Here is a 15,732-nt window from a genome sequence, read left to right as displayed (position 1 = left end):
CTGTCAGTGCAGGTGTCATTTAAAAAGCTTCCAGTCCACACTATAAAGTGGTTGGCATTTGGAAGGGCATCCAGCTGTAAAAACCTTGCCAAAACTCACCTTGCCTGTGCTTGTGCCACATAAAAAGCACCCAGTCCACTCTGCTGAGTGGTTGGTGCTAGGAAGGGCATCCAACCATAAAAACATTGCCAAAACAGACACAGAAGTCAAGTGCAAGCTTCTGCCTGGCCAGCTCCTGCCAAACCATCCCACCCATGCCAGCATGGAAGGCAGACATTAAACAATGATAATAAATGATGATATATGGACATCTTTCAGTTTCCATCAATCGAATCCACTCACAAGGCTTTGGTCAGCCTGAGGCTATAGTAGACACTTATCCAAGATGCCACGCAGTGGGACTGAACCCAGAATCATGTGGTTGGGAAGCAAACTTCTTGGGATGTTTTTTACACAACACCCTCTTGTAGGTGAAATAAAGATAAGTTTGCCACACCATTCAAAGCATTTAGAATGTAAAAAGATGGAATGAATACTGCAAAGCATTTTGTCCAATACTCCAGCTATTCCACCATTTCACGTGAGTTAGGACTGATTTGTTTGGCATTGTTGCCTTTTCAGTCAATTTCTTCTTACAAACAGGACACTCAGGGAGGGAGTCTTCTTTTTGTCCATGCCAAATGAAACTAAATAATATCTATAAGACTTGAAACACTGCCTATTCTTACATGAATTTTTCAAGCTCTTGGGATAGTTAAGCTTGACTGACACTCATTCACTAAATCACAAGAATCATTTCTCAATGATTTGTCTACTTTCACCGTCTGGTCTGTCCTCACCTGCAAATTGCTTTTTTTTTACAACAAATCTATATATTTTGATTGAAAGCAAACAACAAACATGTCAACTAAGTAATCAAATTGACAATACGAAATAATAAATCAAGGAAGCCAACATTTTACTCAATTCTTTTAATGAAGAGTTAAGATATCTAGTTAATATTAACTTCAAATTTTGGCACAAGGCCAGACATTTCAAGGGTCGAGTTAAATCAATTATATCGACCCCAGTGCTCAACTGGGGCCAATATAATCGACCCTGAAAGAAGAAAGTCAAAGATGACCTGGTGAAATTTAACTCAGAACATAGAAGGATAAAAAACATTTTGCTTGGCATGGTAATGGTTCTGCCAACTTGCCGCCTTATATCTAGTTAATATCAAAATCAATAAAAAGTTCATGACTCATCACTTTCTCTTTTCTTCTCTTTTTCATTGTCACATATGGGTTTTCTTTTTACTTAGAATGGGAAAAGTGTTTGTGGCATGCTTGCTCAGTTTTTAAGACACACCAAAGTGTTGCAGCACCCCAACTGAGAACCTCTGGTGAGGAGGCTTTCCTTGGTTCATGTTCCATTCAGTTGTAGTAATAAGTAGTGCAACCTAACTTTAGGATATAGCTTTGGTTCTAGGCAAAAGCATATTAGTATTTATTTGAAAGCACTCACTGCTACTGAAATAACATTTAACTTGTATGATATATTGAAAAGTGTTTTGGAAAAGTTTAAAACAGACATTTGAGCATTTACTCTTCCATACTGGCATGGGTGGGTTGGTTAGTTTGACAGGATCTCATGGGTCAAAGGACTGTGTTGCACTCCAGTATCTACTTTGGCATCGTTTCTATGGCTGGATGCCTTTTCTAAAGACAACCACTTAACAGAGTGAACTGAATGCTTTTTTTCATAACACCAATAGTTCAGGGAGCCAACTTAATGCTAGTATGAAGGAAGGGGGTCAAAAAAGGATTTTTGTTGTAGAAGGGATAAATGGTTACTCACATTATACAAGAGCTGAAAGGAGTAATTGGGGTAGAAGTGGAAAGAGAAATCAAGATGGCAATGACAAGATGTTAGGATAATTCCTGGGAGCAAAAGAACAGAAAGGGTGGGTCAGTGAAAGCTGCAAGAATGTATAGGGCAAGGGAGGAATGGTTAGAGTCAGGGTAGGGGTGCAAATATACTGAATGATAGACAAGAGTTGAGGATGGTGGGGGGTAATGATAAATATGGGTTATGAGTTGGATGGAAGGTAGGTGAGAGTAGATGATTAGAGATTGGGTAGGGCTGGGGGCTGATATAGTGAATAATGAAAAGGTGATCACTGATAGATATGAGTTGGAGGGAAGGTCAGACAGTAAGAATGAATAAAGAGCAGCAGAATAGCAATAATATAGTTGGCAGGAGAAGGATAAGAGAAAGATGACATGTGGGTGGGCAGGTTGTAAAAGTGTGAGTGGAGAGACAGATGTAGAGTGTGGGGGAGAGTGAGAGATGTGTGGTGATACAGAAAAGTCCACAGGATGTAGTTCAGTGAAGAGGGAGAGACAATTTGGTAGTATAGAAGGGGGGGGGGTGATAATGTAAAGTGTGAGCAGAAGACAAATGTCAAGTGAAGTGAATCCAAGTAGTGAGAAAGATGACAGATATCACAGAAAAAATATGCAGTTCTGTCCTCATTTAATTACAGCAGTGAAATACTGCATTTAGACAAGTGATTAAGAAATCAGTGACTGACAGCCTAGGTGAAGCCACTGCAGATGCAGACCTCAGTGGCAGTAGTAAATATTTGAAATAATACCTAGGAAACCTGCTGCGGTAGGGAAAGCTTGATGTGGAAATTGGACAAAGGACCCATTTTGCATATAGACATGATGATGACACTATGCTCCCAGAACCTGTTTTGCCAAGCTAGGCAGATGTTCTTGAGTATAACATATTCCCAGTTGTCTCAGTCCACATCTCCTCCATGAGATTCAAAGTCCTGAGATCAGTCTTTACTACTTCATCTCATGTCTTCCTGGGTTCATCCATGCTAAGTGATCAGCTCTTCTTTACACAGTTGTCCTCATCCATATGCATTGCATGACATACTACCACAGTCTTCTCTCTTGCACACTATATCTGATTCCTCTTATATTCAACTTTTCTCAACAAATTTGTGCTTTATTGTTCATGCACATTATGTTACATATTCAACAGCACATTAACTTCATTTCTTTCAAGTCTTCATATGTCCCCTGCATTCACAACCCATATCTCACTACCATGTAGCATTGCTGTTCGTACACAAGCATCATATAATCTGCCGTTCACTCTGAGAATGAAACCTTTTGTTACCATCAGAGGTAATAGTTTTCTGAATTTTCAACAACTTGTTGTTATTCTAACAACTATACTTTCAGGTCATCCTCCAGGTAACAAGTGCTATCTGTGATCTCTAGGGATCCTCCTGAGTAATTGAGATATACAGGAGTCCTACAGTGAATCAAATTTTAGTTCAATGATTTCAGAAAGAAAGAAGTAGATAGCTTAGTGAAGAAAGGAAGAGCAAAAAGTGTACCAGGAGACGATGATGTATTATACAAAGAGTACAAGTACTATATTATAGCTCATGGTGAACTCGTTGAAGACTGGTTCAAAGCAGAAGTATTTACTTACCAAAGGAAACTGAGGCAGAACTGATTGGCCAGTTCAGACCATTTTCAGTCCTGAATGTAGCTGGCAAGTTTAACAGATTTACTTGCTAAGAGAACAGTTACATATGTACAAAATAATGACTACGTGAATATGAGTGTTAAGAAAATTGGTATCCCCTCAATTCCTGGTATGTTGAGCAGACATTTTTTCAATCTGGGATGCAATACAATTGATCTGGCAAACACTCGGACTTCTTGGAAAACAATGGACTTCTATTACATGCAAGAGAAGTATCTTATGAGGAGCTACTACAATTTCAAAAGGTAATTCATAACGGAAAATTTCACAAGAGACTGGCATCGTCTTGAAAGTGGAATTGCTGCAGGGTTGCACAATTTTAGTCATTTGGTTTGTACTTGTTATAGAGATGCTACTTAGATCAGTAGATTGCACAGAAGAAATGGCTAGAGTGAAATCACCAAAGAAGGCATTCATGGATAGCATAACAATATTAAAAAGAGACCAAAAAGATATGCAAATAATTCTAGCTAGACTGGATGAATTAATTACTCGGTCAACAATGTTATTTAAAGCAAAAAAGTCACGCAATCTGATGGGTACCAAAGGTTGGCAGAAGGAAGTGAAGTCCAAAATAGTAGGAGAAACCATGCCAACAGTTAAAAACAAACCTGTTAAACGTTTAGAACAATGGTACACTGACTTGTTGTCCAATAGGAGTAGAAGCATTGAGAATATGGCACAAGCCAAGGATAGCTTGTAAGCAAAAAGTACATCATCTTTTAATGTCTGCCTTCCATGCTGGCATAGGTTGGACAATTTGACAGGAGCTGGCAAACCAGAGACCTGCTTTGGCATGGTTTTTACAGCTAGATGCCCTTCCTAATGCCAACCACTTTACAGAGTGTTGAGTGCTTTTTTATGTGGCACCAGCTAAGTAACTTGCAAGACAAGACCCCTCAACTGAAGCAGGAGTGGTATTGAGGGTGGTGGTTTTGTGCCAGGTAATGAAAGGTTAAAGTATGATAGAGGTGTCTTGCAGTAGAGGAGGTACATGACTACCCCAGTTGAAAAGAGAGAGAGGGGGGGAGAGATGAGGAAGATGTGTCAGATGCACTCTCAAGTTACAGGGATAGGTATATAAGTGAGGCAGTACAGAGGATTGGATAGGATGGGTAGGTGAGTTCATGAGATTGTGAACACAAATGAGGGAGGGAGTTTAAGAAGATGAGTTGCAGGGAAGAGACTTGTCAGGGATAGATTGTGCACAGGTAAGTGCGCAAGTAAACAAAAGATGAGTGGGAGATAGAGGGAAGGAGAATGTAGTGAACAGTGAACATAGGTGGAGGAAGGGTATTAGAAAGATGTGTTGTTAGGAAGAGGGGCAGAGACATAAGCCTTTAGGGCCTCATTTTTACTTAGATACATGGATCTTCCCAAGCACAGCAAGTTACCAATCACCTCAGTCCAACACATTTATACTTTGTTGTACATGCACACTGATATCCAGTAGAGCATGCTAGGTTCATTTCTTTACATGTCCTCCATATTCACAGCCCACATTTAACTACCATGTAGCATTGCTGTTCATACACAAGCATCATACAATTTGTCTTTCACTCTGAGGGAGAAGCTCTTTGTCACCAACAAAGATAATAGCTCTCTGAAATTTCCCCAATTTCTGTAATTTCTTGTCATTATGCTTCCAGAGCATCCTCTTCCACTGTTAACTAGGTCACTTAGAGAACAGAAACTGTCTACTACTTCTAAAGAAACTCCTGGGCATTTGAAGAAATCTTATTTCTTGAGTGTTTGAGCACATGTCACACACAAAGACTACTTTCCCTGTTAATCGTTCTGTAATTCCATTGCATTTCTTATGTGACAGTAGCTTGCACTTCGTACATCATACAGAATTTCTTCTAACACCTTTTCTGTATATTGAGCAGGGTCATTTCCCTGGAAGGATTAGTGATGTGTCTGCCTTTCTGCTTACTAGGACTTTGGTCTATGCTATATTATCTCTAATGCCCTTTGAATCCAGGTCTTGCTTCCACACTTGAAATTTTTTCTCAAATTCTAGTATAAATTCAGCTATAAGGACCAGGTCATCAACACATGAATGCTCCCAAAGGCAACCAGTTTTAAACTCTTCTATTATGGCCCAATGGACTATGATAAATAAGAAAGTGCTTTGAACAAAGTCTTGATGGACTAAATTTGTTGCTACTACCACCACCCCGCCTACCCAATCTTCTGAGATAAAAAATTGCAAATGATGGGAAGTTGCAACGTTAAAGTATATTTGATCTAACTGCTCAATGGCACCAGAAAGGTATAAAAGGAGACATAATAAAGTTCTCAAAATTCTATGTAGTGCTGCCAAAAAGTAGATGGAAATTATTTCAAGAAACTGCAGAAGAATGGCATTTGTTCGTCAGGATCAGGATGGCTTCATTTTCGTTTTGTTTTCTTTTATTTAATTCTTTTTTTTAAAAAAAAGCCTCCCTTTTTGTTTGTTTGATTTCATTAGATTTAAAAAAAAAACTATTCAATTTTCACAGTTCCCGTGTCAACGTAACAGAATGTTTATGAACTCAACGAAATTTACTTCATTTTCAACAAATCTGTTTGTTGTCATGGCAACTGTAGCAGCAAACAGTTTTGATTTCCGTTTGTGACGACACTGGACTCATTTCATTGCCTAGAAAATATATAACTTTACATACTTCTATCTTGTTTATCGTTATTAATTTTTCAAAAAATAAAATTTGTTGCTACTGCCATACCCCACCCAAAATTCGGAGATGAAAAATTGCAAATAATGGGAAAGGCGATATTCGTCATCAGCCTGCAAAACTACGTCTGTATGGAAAATTTGATAACAATCCATTGAGAACCGAAAAAATCTCCAAGAAAACAAAAAAGATCCAGATGTTCCCATTTTGAAGTTTAACTCTACAACTCTGAATTCTGTAGAAGGTCTGTCTGTCTGTCTGCAGAGATAAATTTAAAAATGAGATTCAATAAGATAACATTTAAGGATTGTATAAGTAAAGATAATGCAAGTCAAATTGTTAAGCAGAGTATTTAAAGTATAGATTAAAACAATAAGTTAAAAAAAAAAAGGTAAGATGTGAAAATACGTTCGATCCAAAGTTAGTAAAATCATATAAATACCCCGTTGGCCGGGTGTTTCAAGAAGAAAAATGCAAATTAACAAATAGATATCCGGTTGGAAGAAGGGAAATAACTTGAGAACATTTCCTCATTGTCTTTGAGACCTATTAATAGTCTCCACTAAAAAACTGTAAGTACATTTTGAATAGTTCGGTTTCGTTTTAACTTTTTACAGTATACTAATCCTAATGACGACTTCTTATAATTATCGTTAAAAGTCTCTGTCAAACTCGAGCCTATAAAGGAGCACAGAACGTTGACACTGATGTGCTAGAAATGGCAGCCAAAAAGTTGTTCAAACAACACCTTGCAGTCTTTGAAAAAGATGTATACAATAGATAATGTAATTCTAGGTACACTTGTTTAAATAAAAATAGGATGGTAACTAAACTATCAAACTTGACGTCTGACCGCCGTCTAGAAACTTTAATATAACAACTGAAACATTAATTTTGCTCTGAAAGTTGTCTGAAAATAACTTATCTTCGAGAATACGTTTTATACTTATATCATGCCTATGCCTTTTGCTGTCTAATAACCTTACTTATGGTTGCTAAGGTTTGAGGTCGTGATGTTCTTATGACCTACACTGATTATATATATATTAGGTATTAGATTTGCGTTAATTTCCGAGTGGAAATACCGAATGTCTTGAATTCAGCGGTTTGTTGTTTAATATGGTTGAGTGGGGAGGGGTTGTAACGGAGAGTTCATCCCCGTCGCCTTACATATTTATAGGTGTAGCAGTATCAAGTTCAAGAGCGTTCTGAAGCATCATTTGTTCGTGGGGCTCGTATACTATTGGTTTAAATACAAAATTGGAAGAGACATCTCCACATGGAACCGTGTTTTAATGAAACAGTGGACATACAACTATCAATGAATCTGATATCCACAAAGTGAGGATTCACATTCAAAAGTTTCACTTCATCCACTAGGTCATCCAAGGGTCATTCACTTCATCCAAGGGTCATGTTTAGGCACTATCATGCTATTAGCTGTCAGAAGTGAAAGTGCTCACTGCTAGTGAAGTGTCTGTCTGTCTGCCTGCCTGTTGCTGGTTTGAGTTGATTCTTTGGCTACTGACAGCTAATACCATGACTGGCCGGAGCGAGCTATTGGCTTACTTACTTACTGATATCTATCTACTATCTACCTATCTATCAATCACTCGTCCACCTTATTAGAAAACACAAATTTAATATAAAAACATATTTCCTGAAATTGCAAATTATTTAAAATATAAAAATATAATTTTCAACAGAGAGAATTTATCAAAATAGAAAACAAATGAAGTTTGAAGTTTAAAAATAATAGGATCGACCACTCACGACTAGCTAGCGCGGACGCGAGTACCCTTATACTCTGTGTTGTGTTTTCAAACGCATGGATATAGGTGTCGAATTTGTTCCAATAACTTTCGAGTAATAGATAGATAGAGAGACAGACAGACAGACAGACAGACATATAGCTCGCTCCGGCCAGTCATGGTATTAGCTGTCAGTAGCCAAAGAATCGACAGGCCAGCAACAGGCAGGCAGACAGACAGACAGATACTTCACTAGCAGTGAGCACTTTCACTTCTGACAGCTAAATAGCATGATAGTGCCCATGTTTATTCTGGAAGTTGTGACGGCTCAAGAACTCAGTGACGAGAGCCATGAAGAGACTGACCGCCTACTTGAAGATTTGCTATAATTGTTAAAAAGACATTTATATGTGTAATTTGTTGAAGTCAAGAGTGGGGACAGACAGATTGTATATTGAGAGCTTGTTCCTTTTCTAAAGGTTTCATGTGTCACAATTTCAGGGCTAATAATATCGGCCCCCAAATTACTCCATTGAACTGTTCTGTTTGTCCATTCCCTTGAGGGCTGTAAGGAATAGTTCTCTTAGTAGCTATACTTTGCTGGTGCAAGAATTGTTATAAATCCTTCAACATGAAGGATACACCACTATCAGAATGAATATATAACAGCATTCCAAAAATTGAGAAGAGTTTTAATTAGCGCTTAATTATAGTTTTAGTAGCCATATCTGCACATGGGAAAGCAAAAAGGAACTTTGAGAATTCATCCACAATGGTTAGAAAATATTGGTTCATTTGTAGCTAAGAGGAAAGGTTCATAAAATTAAGGCCTAGTCTCTTAAAGGACTGAATAGCTTTTATCACATGAGTTAGTATTGGATTGTAAGGTCTTAGCTTTATTTTAGCACATTTAGAGTGTGTAGAGATCATTCTTTTGACTTCCTCTACAGAATATAAAAGATTTTGGGGATGCATGAAATGAAGCATTCATGTAATGCTGGGATGGCACAAATCTTTATAAAATACAACCATCTCATTACAGTACAAATTTAGAAAGGTATCTTAGCAGCAGTATTGACTTTCCCTAACCTATAAGTAATGTCACAGTGCAAGCAGGACAGTTTTATTCATTAAAGATTTATTTTCTTGTTCTTTATTTTATTACTCCATGTATTATCAAACATGAAAGCACCTGATCTCTGATCTGGAATTGGAAGCTAAGTAGATAGTCTTCCCACTACATTAAAGACTCTACAATAGTATAGGTTTCTCTTTCCACAGAAGAATATCTGCTCACAAGGTGAACATGTTCTTGAAAAGGAAGACACAAGGCATCTCAACAGACATAGGATGACAGCAAATGGCATGATCTGAAGCATCAGTCTCAACCACCTGTACCACAGCTGAATCAATAGTTTTCACAGCCGAGTTGGTAACGTCCTACTTTAGAACTCATAAAAGCTTTCTGTGTTGAAGAGAAGGGAAAGCATTTCATAGTAACTAAACAATGGAGTTTCTCAGAAAATTTTAGAATCTAACATGAGTGTAATAGGTAAACATGTTAATTGTATGCTTGAGAGATGTCATGTTTTTTGGTTGATGAAGATCACTTACATTTTGGATCTATTCTAATTAATTCAATATTAATTATGTAGCAAATTAAATTAATAACTATAGAAGAAAATGTATTCTTTGTTTAAAGTAAGGTTATTCACTACACCTAAGAATGTCAAGTTGTGATCTTGGGTATTATGTCCGTAAGCATCATCAAAGGTGGTTGTAAATCTTTTTTTTTTTTTTATTATGCCATCAATTATATACTGAAAGCTAGTGACACCATTAGCGATTCCAACCTCACTAGTGCTGGTGGCATGAAAAAGCACCCAGTACACATTGTAAAGTGGTTGGCATTAGGAAGGTCATACAGTTGTAGAAACCATGCCAAAACTGGCATGGGGCATGATGCAGCCCTGCAGCTCACTAGATCTTGTCAAACTACCAAACCCCATATCAGCAAGGAAAACAGACACTGAATGATGATGGTGATTATCCCCCCTTCAGGTATGTAGAAAAGGAGTAGGTAGTAACTCTATAAGATGTACCCGGTGCAAGCTATGGACACATAAGAGGTGCAGCAACATCAAAGGCAGGTTAACTAGCAAGTTAGTTTTTGTTTGTGGCAGATGTTCAGGTGCAATAAAGACTGTAAACAAACAGGAAACAACTTCTATCTCATTCCAGGGTGAAAAACTAGAGGTAGTCGATAGCTTCCGCTATCTGGGCGACCAAGTTAGTAGTGGGGGTGGGTGCGCTGAAAGTGTAGCTGCTAGAATAAGAATAGCCTGGGCAAAGTTTAGAGAGCTCTTACCCCTGCTGGCGACAAAGGGACTCTCACTCAGAGTAAAAGGCAGACTGTATGACGCATGCGTACGAACAACCATGCTACATGGCATTGTAACATGGGCTGTAACTGCTGAGGACATACGTAAGCTCGCAAGGAATGAAGCCAGTATGCTCCGTTGGATGTGTAATGTCAATGTGAATACCCGTCAGAGTGTAAGTATCTTGAGAGAAAAGCTGAACATTAGAAGCATCAGTTGTGGCGTGCAAGAGAGACGATTGCGCTGGTATGGACATGTGGTGAGAATGGATGAGGATAGCTGCGTGAAAAAGTGCCACACCCTAACAGTTGAGGGAACCCGTGGAAGAGGTAGGCCCAGGAAGACCTGGGCTGAGGTGGTGAGGCAAGACCTTCGTACATTGGGCCTCACCGAGGCGATGACTACTGACCGAGACCTTTGGAAATGTGCTGTGTGTGAGAAGACCCGGCAAGCCAAGTAAGATCGTTGCCAGTGCCCCTGGACTGGTTCTTGTGCGGGTGGCACATGAGATGCACCATTTTGAGCGTGGCCGTTGCCAGTACCGCCTGACTGGCTCCCGTAGGATTTTCGAGCGAGATCGTTGCCAGTGCCCCTGGACTGGCTTGTGCGGGTGGCACATAAAAGACACCATTTCAAGCGTGGCCGTTTTCGTGCGGGTGACACGTAAAAGCACCCACTACACTCTCTGAGTGGTTGGCGTTAGGAAGGGCATCCAGCTGTAGAAACTCTGCCAAATCAGACTGGAGCCTGGTGTTGCCATCCGGTTTCACCAGTCCTCAGTCAAATCATCCAACCCATGCTAGCATGGAAAGCGGACGTTAAACGATGATGATGATGATGATGATGATATATATATATATACACATACACACACCCCCATGTGTCCACCCATCCATATTAGTGGTACTAGGGTATATGTACCCCAGGTATCCTATATTATCTATTATGCTTACAAACATATATCTACTATCCTATAAGTATATCAGAATCACTCTAACACAAGTATACTATGAGAAACATCAACCACAGTGTCTGATAGTCACCCTGTCCATTGATCTCATACCTGGATACATAAATATTTTACAGACATCCACACATCCAGGCATGCAACCACACACATGTCCCAATATTGTGGTAGTAGTGATGGTGATTTTTGTCCAGTTGCTAGTGGCAACAGCAGTAGTGGGGTCATTTTTATTTCTCTGCTATTTTCTATTAGGTATTTTTAAATATCTCTCTGGGTGTACATAATTTTTTATTTCACACCACTTTTACCATCTATTTTCCTCCTGTTATCTTAACTTGAACTCTACCTCCTCCTCTTCATCAACATCAAACTCCGAACAATACCTTCCCCACATCACTATCTACCCCACCTACATCATACCTTCACTTCTATCCTTTTACCATTTACTACCTTGCAGCCAAAGTGACACCACCACTTGCTCTGTTTTCATCATTCTCAGAATTCACATCAGTTGAACTTCTTGAATTCTACAAACAGGCAAATGGCGTAATGGTTAAGAGTTCCGAGTTCAATTCCAGGCAGTAACCTGAATAATAATAATAATAATGATGATGATAATAATAATAATAATAATAATATCGAAAAATACCTTAGGAATGAGAACTCGGGTTCGAAATTTCCCCAAGACACCTGATGAAGGCTGGAAGGTATATCAGCCGAAACATATTAACAACAAACAAGATGAGGACAAATGTCCGTCAAATGTTAATAATGTCTACAAACTTTGTTATAACTAATACTTAGTTTGTTCCAAATAAAGCATTATTTTCTTAATTCTGTACGTTTTTTTTTTGGGGGTGGAGGAGGATCAGAAAATTTTTCAGGCAGTCAATTATAATACGCAGGTAAATGTAATACTGTAAATATCATAATATAAAATGTCATCATCGTCGTTTAACATCCGCTTTCCATGTTGGCATGGGTCGGACGGTTTGACTGAGGACTGGCAAGCCAGAAGGCTGCACCAGGCTCCAATCTGATCTGGCAAAGTTTCTACAGTCGGATGCCCTTCCTAATGCGAACTACTCCGAGTGTGTAGTGGGTATTTCTACGTGCCACCAGCACAAGGGCCAGTCAGGCGGTACTGGCAATGACCACGCTCAAAAGGTGTTTTAACATGCCACCTGCACGGGTGCCAGTCTGGCGGCACTGGCAAAGACCACACTCGAATGTTGTTTTTCACGTGCCACCGGCACATGTGCTAATAAGGCGACGCTGGCAACGATCACACTCAAATGATGCTTTTTACGTGCCACCGGCATGGGAGCCAGTCAGTGACCCTGGCAACGATCACGCTCGGATAGTGCTTTTAACATTCCACTGGCACGAGTGCCAATCAGGTGGTACTGTCATCAGCCACATCAGCAATTTTGATTTCACTTGCCTCAACAGGTCTTCACAAGCAAAGTTTATTGTCCAATGAATGAAGGGTACTCATAAGTGGGCTGGTTATACACCATTGGCTTATGGTCTCACTTGGCTTTGATTATGATTTAATAAAACTTCCCATAATTATTGCTTATTCCTCTTTAACAATTTTGATTTGGAAGAGGGATAAATGCCAAATGAAATTTAAATGAATAAAAGGATTATTATAATTTTTATTTTAAAAAACTGAATTCTTATGTGCTAACCAAACTATGTTTATCACCATGTGGAACAAGAAGATAAATTTATTGAGTAGCTATTTTCAAACTATTTCTGTCAAGATGAATAACTCATCCCCAGAATCTGAATTAATTCCCTCTCATCATCATCATTTAACATCCATTGTCCATGCTGGCATGGGTTGGATGGTTTGACCAAGGCTGGTAAGCTAGAAGGCTGCACCTGACTCCAATCTGATTTGACATGGTTTTCTATGGCTGAATGCCTTTCTTAAGGCCAACCACTCCAAGAGTTAAATGAGTGCTTTTACGTGCCACCAGCACGGGTGCCATTTGCATGACACCAGTATCTGCCACAACTGCAATTTGCTCAGTTTGATGGGTCTTCTTCTCAAGCACGACATAATCCCAAATGTCTTGGTCATTGCCTCCATGAGGCCCAATACTCAAAAGGAGCTCAGCCGCTTTGCTTCAATGAGGCCCAATGCTCGAACGGTGCTCTTTACGTGCCAGTTATGTAACACTGACATCAGCCATGAGTACAATTTCACTTGCCGGGGCGGGTCTTCTCAAGCACAGCATATCGCCAAAGGTCTCTGTCATTAGTCATTGCCTCTGTAAGGCTCAAAGACTTTTGGTTAACTAAGACTTTTGCTTTTGCTTGGTTAACTATAAGGCTCTTCAATTCTGGAACTTCTTCTCTAGTTCTGTTAGTGATTCAGCTATAAGAGCAAGGTCATCAACATAGAGGAGCTCCCAGGGGCAGCCTGTCTTAAATTCCTCTGTTATTGCCTGGAGGACTATGATGAACAAAAGGGGGCTGAGCACCAATCCTTGGTGAACCCCTACTTATAGTCTGAATTCTTCGCTGTACTCATTGCCAACCCTCATTTAACTGGTGGCATTCCTTTACATAGCTTATACAGCTCTCACCAACCACTCATCTATCTCTAGTTTCCGCATTGACCACCAGATAAGGGATCAGGGGACCCTGTCAAAGACTTTCTCTAAGTCAACAAAGACCAAGTACAGAGGTTTATCTTTTGCTATGTATTTCTCCTGCAGCTGTCTTACCAGATAGGCATGAAACCAAACTGCATCTCATCTAGGCTAATTCTTTCCCTAATTAATTGGGCTGATCCAACAATTGGATACCTCTGTAATTATTTCTATCTAAGGCATCACCTTTAATTTGTAGCAGTTGACTATGGTGCTGCTACACCAGTCATTGAGTATGACTCCTTCGCAAACCACCTGATTTACAATATGAGTGACTAGACCATAACCCCCACTGTCAGATATTTTAAGCATCTCAGTGGTGATTCTTGATGGACCAGAGGCTTTTCCTATCTTCATATCCTTAATTTATCTACCAAGGTACTATTGATTCAGGTAGCTGGTCCCTCAATTAGGTCAATGTTTGGCAGACTCCCCTCCTCCCATTCATTCTCCACATTCAGCAGTCATTCATAATGGCATTTCCAAGCCTCTTTCATTGCTGAATCATTAAAAGCAAGTGCACCATCATCCATGCAGACACATTTCTCTCCTATGATATCATGATTTTCTCTCTCACACTGTCTTGCAATCCAAAACACCTGTTCTTTGGTCCTCACATCACTGAACATAGGCAAACTTCTTTTCTGCTTCTGCCTTGGCTAGACATGCCTGTCTAGCTTCCCTTCTGGCTGTCTGATACACTTCCCTGCTACTCCCATTCTTCCAGCCCTTCCAAGCCCATTTCTTTGCTCTAATGGCCCTGTCCACCACATTGTTTCACCACCACTTCACCCTAGGTCTGGCTGGGACTTTGCACCACCCACAGATTTGGTCTGTGGCATTTAGCCATCTGTCCCGCAGGAATTCTCAGTTACCCTCTATGTCACAAATTTGTAGCTCCTCCTCCTCTCTCATCAAATTTTTCAATTAGGATGTTCTGAAATCTTAAGCTTCCAAATCCGACTTTTCCAGATTGCTCTGCTTCTTGGCATCCTTCTGGCCTAGTGTCTAAAATCACTAACGACTAGTCTATACTGGGGGATACATTCTTCACCAGGGAAGGTCTTTGTATTTAAGACCAACTATGCATCCTGCTGCCTGGTGAGGATGTAATCAATCTGGCTAGTGTAGCCACCTGATTGGTAGGTTATCAGGTGGCTGGTCAGCTTCCTGAAGTTGGTGTTGCAGATCGATAGGTTATTTAAATCACAGAACTCCAGTTGCCTTGTTACCCCTTTGTTTCAGGAACCAATTCCATGGCCCCCATGTACACCATGGAAAATACCAGGTTGCTGTCCGACATGCTCATTGAAGTCCCCAGCCATGAAGATGAAATTCTTGTCATTCATCTTAGAGGTAGCATGCAGAAGAATATCATAAAAATGGTCCTTCTGTTCATTTGGTAGGCCGGCTTGTGGGGCATAGGCAGAGATAATTGACACTATGCTATTCTGCAAGACTAGCTTGAGCTTAAGCACTCTATCTCTCACTCTGACTACCTCTATGACATTATCCACCCATTTCTCTGCAAGAAGTATGCCCACATTGCCTACCGTGTCAATGTTATCTTCTCAGAAGATTTTATACTTCTATGTGTCTTGCCTGTGAGGAACCTGGCTGAAGCTCCTCTCCACCTTACCTCTTGGATACAGCATACATCAACACACCTCCATTCAAGCAGCTCAACAATCTTGCTAGACCTATTTTCAATGTGTCTACGTTGACAGTCCCAAC

At 39.8% G+C, this 15,732-nt stretch overlaps 1 long non-coding RNA gene across 1 annotated transcript; it reads right to left on the bottom strand.

Moving 5' to 3' along the window:
• Positions 1–956: 956 nt before the first annotated feature.
• On the bottom strand, positions 957–6,788 carry LOC149134450 (uncharacterized). The gene is made up of 2 exons (XR_016242920.1): positions 6,676–6,788; positions 957–6,491 (listed from the first exon to the last, which is right to left on the bottom strand). It is a non-coding gene; the product is annotated as an uncharacterized LOC149134450 (long non-coding RNA).
• Between the last annotated feature and the right edge of the window lie 8,944 nt (positions 6,789–15,732).

Source organism: Octopus bimaculoides, chromosome 8, assembly GCF_046866305.1.
Source record: "Octopus bimaculoides isolate indiv1 chromosome 8, ASM4686630v1, whole genome shotgun sequence".
In the NCBI taxonomy this organism is placed as follows: Eukaryota; Metazoa; Mollusca; class Cephalopoda; order Octopoda; family Octopodidae; genus Octopus; species Octopus bimaculoides.
The sequence above is the reverse complement of the archived record's forward strand: the minus strand, read 5'-3'. Positions and strand labels throughout refer to the sequence as shown.